General features: G+C 36.5%; 1 protein-coding gene across 1 annotated transcript in view; it reads left to right on the top strand.

Annotated features, from left to right (window-relative positions):
* LOC128664978 (chloride anion exchanger) overlaps positions 1 to 9,653 on the top strand; it is a 136,452-nt gene that overhangs the window by 112,721 nt on the left and 14,078 nt on the right. The gene's annotated exons all lie outside the window — the stretch shown is intronic.

The following is a 9,653-nucleotide window of genomic DNA, read 5'->3' as shown; positions in this document are numbered from 1 at the left end:
AACCAGCAGGAATGCAGTGAAAGCTATCATTTCAACATGACAGCACCCATGACTAGAGGGGGGGGGGCAGGAACCTCATTACTATGTTTTTAGTGTGTAATATCCCTTTAATGAGTACAAATGAATGAAAAGAGCATTAAAATGAATGTAAATTGGTGACACAAATAAATACAAGTTTGCTGGTAGCAGATGTAATTAGCAGATAGATGTGCACAAACAAAAAAATTCAGAGGAATATTTTAGTTCTGTTCAAGATTAGTTTATGGGGTAATTCACTGTAGCTGAATTTTGACAGCATAATTCATTACAGGGATTTGTAACCCAACATTTTTCTTTCATGATTTAGATAGATTATGCGATTATAAACAACGTTCTAATTTACTTCTATTATCATTTTCTTTGTTCTCTTGGTATCTTTTTTTGAAAAGCAGGGACATACGCTTAAAAACCGACCCATTTCTGGAGCAGTATATGGCAGCAGTTTTGCAAGATTATCCAATTGCAAGAACACTAGACGGCAGCACTATTTACTGCTATGTTTTGCGCCAGATGCCAACCCAGAATTTCATGGGAGCAAAGCAAATTTGATAATAAAAATAAATTGGAAACTTTTTAAAAAAAAATTTGGGTTTCATATTCCTTTAATTAGCGGAAATTGGTTAACTCCTTATTCCCTATTGGGAACATTTTTAGGGCAGCTGGTGAGCATTTTCATCTTCATGTAAAGTTAAAGTACTAGTTAGTGTTACTGCTACAAGCAGTAATGCAATGGGAGAATGAAGTAATTAAGATGTGCTATAGACAGTTTGGTTAATGAAGGAGCTATGGAAATTACAGGTGAGGGTAGTGCTACTTCAGACGAGGGATATGCTAAGGATAGTGTGATGTGCATCTATGGTAGCACAAAACAGCACAGATTGTGCTTTCTCCATTGAGGACAATACTATTTGTGACCCTGACATAGGAAGTGACCCTGTGGCAGAAAGTGAACCACAAGCGGCACAGGGCATTTTAAAAGGCAATATTTAGTATGTGGTATTTGTTTATGATGATCCAGGCTCTCCTTTCCTGTTATGACTGATTGGCCCTTTGCAGAGTTACCTGTCTTGGACTAATAACCTGGCTGCTGACCATTGGAAATGTATTCTTCTGAATACTCCTTGTGCCCCATATCTCAGCTGCAGGTTGTGCTCTTGGCTCCTGAGCTCAGCTTGTATCTATGCTACTCTCCTGTACTCACCTATGGCACTGACACCTGGTCTCACTCTACTCACATGGCCACAGACTGCCGCTTGACCCTAACATTGACTCACATTGCAGCAATATTTATCAAAGGGACATGATGCCTGAACGTTAAATCGCTTGAAAGTGATGTAGCTTATCTGTAGAAAAGCTGACTGGAAAATATCACCTATCTCCATGTAAAAATGAAAGATATTTTATTTAAAAATGTACTCAGTGCAGTTACAGTTTTTTTCAGGAATATGGCTGTAGATTTAAGAAGACTTTGTTATACTTCAATGTATGTTGCCTAGCAACACTTTCTCTACTAAGAGAGCTGATTGCATGTTATGGCTATACGAATAATAATTTATGATCGTGATCTTACAAAATATGCATAATCTAAAGGCAAACATTTTACTTATTTTTTTTAATTTAATTGTACTGAAAACGTTTTATTTTTATTTCAATAAATTTCAATAATGTGTATTTATACATAATTGTATTACATTAATTCTAATATATATATATATATATATATATATATATATATATATATAAAACTATATAACTATATACAGGTATCTATCTATCTATATATATGCCTCTTGCCGGATGTTGTTACTTATTTGCCACGATCCATTGTAGTAAAGCATGCAAGCATCTGCTTTTAGCGTTGGTTCTGCAACATTGTAGGATGTGATAATACAAGTGCATTATGCACATGAACAAGATAATTAAAGGGACAGTCTACTCCAGAATTGTTATTGTTTAAAAAGATAGATAATCCCTTTATTACACATACCCCTGTTTTTCATAACCAACACAGTTATAATAATACACTTTTTTATCTCTGTGATTACCTTGTATTTAAGCCTTTGCAGACTGCCCCCTTATTTTAGTTCTTTTGACAGACTTGCATTTTAGCCAATCAGTGCCCTTTCACTTGTAAATCCACGGGCCTGGGCACAATGTTATCTGTATGGCACACAAACTTACGCCCTTTAGCTGTAAAAAACTGCCAAATGCATTTTAATAAGGGGCGGCCTTCAAGGGTTTAGAAATTAGCATATGAGCCTACCTAGGTTTAGCTTTCAACAAAGAATACCAAGAGAAGAAAGCAAATTTGATGACAAAAGTAAATAGGAAAGTTGTTTAAAATTTCATTCTCTATCTGAATCATGAAAGTTTAATTTTGACTAGACTGTCCCTTTAATAAAAGCAAATTACAACATTGGTGTTTGAATGAGACGTTTAGGAATGACAGTGACCTCTAGTGGACTGCATGAATAGAACTGAAAGAAAAACATATCAAGGAGTGAATACTTCTCTTCAAAAACTGTTTTAAAATGTTTTTGCGATACAATTTACAGACAGTAATATATGTGCCTCAGAAATAGCATATTAAACTGATTTTCATTTAGTTTTGCATCTGTTGTAGATCAAGAAGATCTTGAATATTTGAAAAATGAATCTGACTGACTAGTGACTGTGACTGATTCTTATTGTTACCTCTTATTGCCAATTTCTCTCAGATATCTTATTCCAATCTTAACCCATGTTTCCATACCCTTGTCATTACTCGTCATTTAGCACAGGACCGGAAGGCACATTCTCAATGACTTGCGTAAGTCCTCAGACTACCAATTAGAAACATTGTATATATGTTTATACTCGTCCAATTCTTAGCGGCTTTAGACAGGAACATCATCAGGTCTGTTCATTAATAGTACATCAATACAAATATTATTTATTCTCTAATGATCATCATGACCAGCACATTATTCATTACTAATGGTCTAAAATTAAAGGGACAGTCTAGTCAAAATTAAACTTTTATGATTCAGATAGGGCATGCAATGTTAAACAACTTTCCAATTTACTTTTATCATCAAATGTTCTCTTGGTATTGTTTGTTGAAAGCTAAACCTAGGTAAGCTCATATGCTAAGGCCGCCTCTTATCTTAGTGCATTTAGACAGTTTTTCACAGATATACATTGCTTGTTCATGTGTGCCATATAGATAACATTGTGTTCACTCCCATTGAGTTATTTCTCAGTCAGCACTGATTGGCTAAAATGCTAGTCTGTCAAAAGAACTAAAATAAGGGGGCAGTCTGCAGAGGCTTAGATACAAAGTAATCACAGAGGTAAAAGGTATATTAATATAAAAATGTTGGTTAGGCAAAACTGGGCAATGTGTAATAAAGGAATTATCTATATTTTTAAACAAAAATAATATGGAGTAGACTGTCCCTTTAAGCTTCATCTAGGAGAAAGGAATATCCTTCAATAAAACATATAACCTAGAATCCTTTCTTGAGGGTCTCTGTATTCTCAGGCATTGGTACCACTTTGCCTTCCCTTACCCACTAGTTGTATACATACTAGGTGCTGGTGCGGGCCTTTTCCCACTTTGTTTTATATTCCATCACTTTGGAATTTATTTCTCTCCCTCTAATGATCTACTCTTTTTCAATGCTGGATATTTGGTCTTTTATGAAACCCATACCACTGGGTGCATTGCAGTTCCTTCCTCTGCCTCTGCTCTCATTGTATTTTCCCTCTCACCCCTAATTGTCATGTTGGATCTAAATAGGTCCTCGCCTACTTCTATTTTGAGACTTAGGGGGGTAGTTATCAAGCCGTCTACTTTTCTGGCTTCCCCGGCCCAATACGCCCGCCTAAGCTCACCTCACATCGCCGCAGCGGACCTGAAAAAGTACGCCTAAGTTATCAAATAAAGCTGTCAAAAAGCCGCGGGGCGATGAGCAGCGGACTGTGACAGTTATCACTCATCCGATCTCGCTGCCCTTCGGCTTTTTCCCAGCTTTATTGCTAGCCTGTCACTAAGCACTCATACTAAACTACACTGTTCTATCCCTATACCGGCGCCCTGGAGCCCCCGCAACTAAATCAAGTTATTAACCCCTAAACCGCCGCTCCTAGACCCTCTCGCAACTCTGATAAATGTATTAACCCCTAAACCGCCGCTCCCGGACACCGCTGCCACCTACAGTATACCTAGTAACCCCTATCCTGCCCCCCCTACACCGTCGCCCTCTATTATAAAATTATTAACCCCTATCCTGCTGATCCCGCACCTCTCCGCAACTAAATAAATAGTTTAACCCCTAAACCGCCGCTCCCTGAACCCGCCGCAACCTATATTAAACCTATTAACCCCTATCCTGCCCCCCCTACACCGTCACCACCTATAATAAATTTAATAACCCCTAATCTGCCCCCCCTACACCGTCGCCACCTATAATAAATTTATTAACCCCTAATCTGCCCCCCACTACACCGCCGCCACTGTAATAAAATTATTAACCCCTAAACCTAAGTCTAACCCTAACCCTAACGCCCCCCTAACTTAAATATTAATTAAATAAATCTAAATAAATTAACTCTTATTAACTAAATGAATCCTATTTAAAACTAAATACTTATCTTTAAAATAAACCCTAATATAGCTACAATATAAATAATAATTATATTCTAGCTATTTTAGGATTTATTTGTATTTTATAGGCAACTTTCAATTTATTTTAACCAGGTACAATAGCTATTAAATAGTTATTAACTATTTAATAGCTTACCTAGCTAAAATAAAGAGAAATGTACCTGTTAAATAAATCCTAACCTAAGTTACAATTACACCTAACACTACACTATACTTTAATAAATTATTCCTATTTAAAAATAAATACTTACCTGTAAAATAAACCCTAAGATAGCTACAATATAATTAATAATTATATTATAGCTATCTTATGATTTATATTTATTTTACAGGTAACTTTGTATTTATTTTAGCTAGTTAGAATAGTTATTAAATAGTTATTAACTATTTAATAACTACCTAGCTAAAAGAAATACAAAATTACCTGTAAAATAAATCCTAACTTAAGTTACAATTAAACCTAATACTACACTATCATTAAATTAATTAAATAAACTACCTACAAATAACTACAATTAAATACAATTACATAAACTAACTAAAGTACAAAAAATAAAAAAAGCTAAGTTACAAAAAATAAAAAAATAAGTTACAAACATTTTAAAAATATTACAACAATTTTAAGCTACTTACACCTAATCTAAGCCCCCTAATAAAATAACAACCCCCCCCAAAATAAAAAAATGCCCTACCCTATTCTAAATTAAATACATTTCAAAGCTCTTTTACCTTACCAGCCCTTAAAAGGGCCATTTGTGGGGGCATGCCCCAAAGAAAACAGCTCTTTTGCCTGTAAAAGAAAAATACAACCCCCCCCAACATTAAAACCCACCACCCACATACCCCTAATCTAACCCAAACCCCCCTTACAAAAACCTAACACTAATCCCCTGAAGATCATCCTACCTTTAGTTGTCTTCACTCAGCCGAGCCACCGATGGAACTGAAGAGGACATCCGGAGCGGAAGAAGTTAATCCTCCAAGCGGCGCTGAAGAAATCTTCCATCCAATGAAGTCATCATCCAGGCGGCGCTGAAGAAAAGTCTTCGATCCGGCCGATGTCATCTTCAAAGAGGCGCTGAAGAGGTCTTCTATCCGGGCGAAGTCATCTTCCAAGCCGGGTCTTGAATCTTCCTTCCGCCGACGCGGAACCACCTTCTTCACCGACGGACTACGACGAATGACGGCTCCTTTAAGGGACGTCATCCAAGATGGCGTCCCCTCAATTTCGATTGGCTGATAGGATTCTATCAGCCAATCGGAATTAAGGTAGGAAAATTCTGATTGGCTGATGGAATCAGCCAATCAGATTCAAGTTCAATCCGATTGGCTGATCCAATCAGCCAATCAGATTGAGCTTGCATTCTATTGGCTGATCGGAAAAGCCAATAGAATGCGAGCTCAATCTGATTGGCTGATTCCATCAGCCAATCAGATTTTTCCTACCTTAATTCCGATTGGCTGATAGAATCCTATCAGCCAATCGGAATTGAGGGGACGCCATCTTGGATGACGTCCCTTAAAGGAGCCGTCATTCGTCGTAGTCCGTCGGTGAAGAAGGTGGTTCCGCGTCGACGGAAGGAAGATTCAAGACCCGGCTTGGAAGAGGACTTCGCCCGGATAGAAGACCTCTTCAGCGCCTCTTTGAAGATGACATCGGCCGGATCGAAGACTTTTCTTCAGCTCCGCCTGGATGATGACTTCATCGGATGGAAGATTTCTTCAGCGCCGCTTGGAGGATTAACTTCTTCCGCTCCGGATGTCCTCTTTAGTTCCATCGGTGGCTCGGCTGAGTGAAGACAACTAAAGGTAGGATGATCTTCAGGGGATTAGTGTAAGGTTTTTGTAAGGGGGGTTTGGGTTAGATTAGGGGTATGTGGGTGGTGGGTTTTAATGTTGGGGGGGGTTGTATTTTTCTTTTACAGGCAAAAGAGCTGTTTTCTTTGGGGCATGCCCCCACAAATGGCCCTTTTAAGGGATGGTAAGGTAAAAGAGCTTTGAAATGTATTTAATTTAGAATAGGGTAGGGCATTTTTTTATTTTGGGGGGGTTTGTTATTTTATTAGGGGGCTTAGATTAGGTGTAAGTAGCTTAAAATTGTTGTAATATTTTTAACATGTTTGTAACTTATTTTTTTATTTTTTGTAACTTAGCTTTTTTTATTTTTTGTACTTTAGTTAGTTTATGTAATTGTATTTAATTGTAGTTATTTGTAGGTAGTTTATTTAATTAATTTAATGATAGTGTAGTATTAGGTTTAATTGTAACTTAAGTTAGGATTTATTTTACAGGTAATTTTGTATTTCTTTTAGCTAGGTAGTTATTAAATAGTTAATAACTATTTAATAACTATTCTAACTAGCTAAAATAAATACAAAGTTACCTGTAAAATAAATATAAATCATAAGATAGCTATAATATAATTATTAATTATATTGTAGCTATCTTAGGGTTTATTTTACAGGTAAGTATTTATTTTTAAATAGGAATAATTTATTAAAGTATAGTGTAGTGTTAGGTGTAATTGTAACTTAGGTTAGGATTTATTTAACAGGTACATTTCTCTTTATTTTAGCTAGGTAAGCTATTAAATAGTTAATAACTATTTAATAGCTATTGTACCTGGTTAAAATAAATTGAAAGTTGCCTGTAAAATACAAATAAATCCTAAGATAGCTAGAATATAATTATTATTTATATTGTAGCTATATTAGGGTTTATTTTAAAGGTAAGTATTTAGTTTTAAATAGGATTCATTTAGTTAATAAGAGTTAATTTATTTAGATTTATTTAATTAATATTTAAGTTAGGGGGGCGTTAGGGTTAGGGTTAGACTTAGGTTTAGGGGTTAATAATTTTATTACAGTGGCGGTGGCGTAGTGGGGGGCAGGATAGGGGTTAATACATTTATTATAGGTGGCAACGGTGTAGGGGGGCAGATTAGGGGTTAATAAATTTATTATAGGTGGCGACGGTGTAGGGGGGGCAGGATAGGGGTTAATACATTTAATATAGGTTGCGGCGGGTTCAGGGAGCGGCGGTTTAGGGGTTAATACATTTATTATAGTTGCGGTGGGCTCCGGGAGCGGCGGTTTAGGGGTTCATATGTATAGAGTAGCTTGCGGTGGGCTCCGGGAGCGGCGGTTTAGGGGTTAATACATTTATTATAGTTGCGGTGGGCTCCGGGAGCGGCGGTTTAGGGGGTAATACATTTATTTAGTTGTGGCGGTGTAGGGGGGAAAGATTAGTGGTGTTTAGACTTGGGGTACATGTTAGGGTGTTAGGTGTAGACAGCTCCCATAGAAATCAATGGGATGTCTGTCAGCAGCGAACTTGTACTTTCGCTATGGTCAGACTCCCATTGATTCCTATGGGATCCGCCGCCTCCAGGGGTGGCGGATTGAAAACCAGGTATGCTGGGCCGTAAAAGTGCCGAGCGTACTTGCTAGTTTTTTGATAACTAGCAAAAGTAGTGAGAATGTGCCGCACTTGTGTGCGGAACATCTGGAGTGACGTAAGAATCTATCTGTGTCGGACTGAGTCCGGCGGATCGATGCTTACGTCACAAAATTCTACTTTTGCCGGTCTCGAGCCTTTGATAACTAAGGCGTATCAGCCTCGCCACAAATACGCTGCGGAATTCCAGCGTATTTGAGGTTGACGGCTTGATAACTAGGCCCCTTAGGATCTTTTGCTTCCATACCCCTTCAATATGAGTAAAAAGGAAACTTTTATACTTGCTAGTCACAGGTTTGATGGTCCTATACCTATGTCGAGCTCTGGGGATTTCAGAAATTACTTGGTTTTCTAATAACATGAAATTTAAGGGGTGAAAATACATCTTGTCATTATTGCTATCCATTATTCATTTTACTGTTTAAAGAAAATTCTTACTTTTAAAGCAGTTTTCCATCACGGAACTATTTAGTGAATTGGCTAGCACCTTTTTGTAGATGTGTCATTGATAAGTATTATCTGGTTTTCTTATGTACCTTGAAGGGACATTAATATATCCAAGATATTTCTGTGTTTTTGTATGCAGAAACAATAACCCAATAGTTAAAGGGCACAGCTTAAATCAATATATTGTCTTGGCTTATATAAAACAAATGTAACAGCTTCATGTTGTATTATTACACCTATACATGTTTAACCCTTTTTTTTTTTAGCAAATTGATAATTGATTATTGTTTAATTTATAAAACATTAATGTGTCACCATGTTAACCAAATGTTCTGTAAACTGATAAGTAAAAACATGTTAGTGTCAATATTTATTTTGTTAGCTTTTTAACTTTTTAAAGGGACCTTAATGTGAAATTGTGCAAATGAGAATTAAGTGTCTGTAAATGTTATTTAGATGACTTGGGAACCTTGAAATGACCAGATAATGATATTTGAGAAATACTGAAATGAGGACATAATACCAAATCACTTGAAAGTTATGCAGCATATCTGTAAAAAAAGAAAATAACACCTGAGCATGTCTATGTAAAAAAGGAAGATATTTTAACATTACATTTCTTTATCTTAAAATAGTCAGTGCTAAGTGAACAGTTAACCTTCAGCTACTGTGAGGTGCATGACGAAAAAAACAAACAGCCAATCAGCATAGACTTCATAGATTTCATAGTAAACTTCCTTAAAGGGACATAAAATCCCCAAAAAAACTTTCATGATCCAGATAGAACATATACATTTAAAAAACTTTCCAATTTACTTATATTATCAAATTATCTTTGCTTTCTTGGTATCCTTTGTTAAAAAGCAAGGCAAGTTCAGAAGTGTGCACGTTTGCTGTACTGTATGGCAGCAGTTTTGCAACATTGTTATTCATTAGTAAGAGCACTAGATGGCAGCACTATTTCCTGTCATGTAGTGCTTCAGAAATGTGTAAGCTACCTATCTAGATATCTCTTCCACAAAAAATAACATGAGCATTTTGCAAATTTGATAATAGAAGTAAA

Source organism: Bombina bombina, chromosome 6, assembly GCF_027579735.1.
Source record: "Bombina bombina isolate aBomBom1 chromosome 6, aBomBom1.pri, whole genome shotgun sequence".
In the NCBI taxonomy this organism is placed as follows: Eukaryota; Metazoa; Chordata; class Amphibia; order Anura; family Bombinatoridae; genus Bombina; species Bombina bombina.
This window is presented reverse-complemented; position numbering and strand designations above follow the sequence as displayed.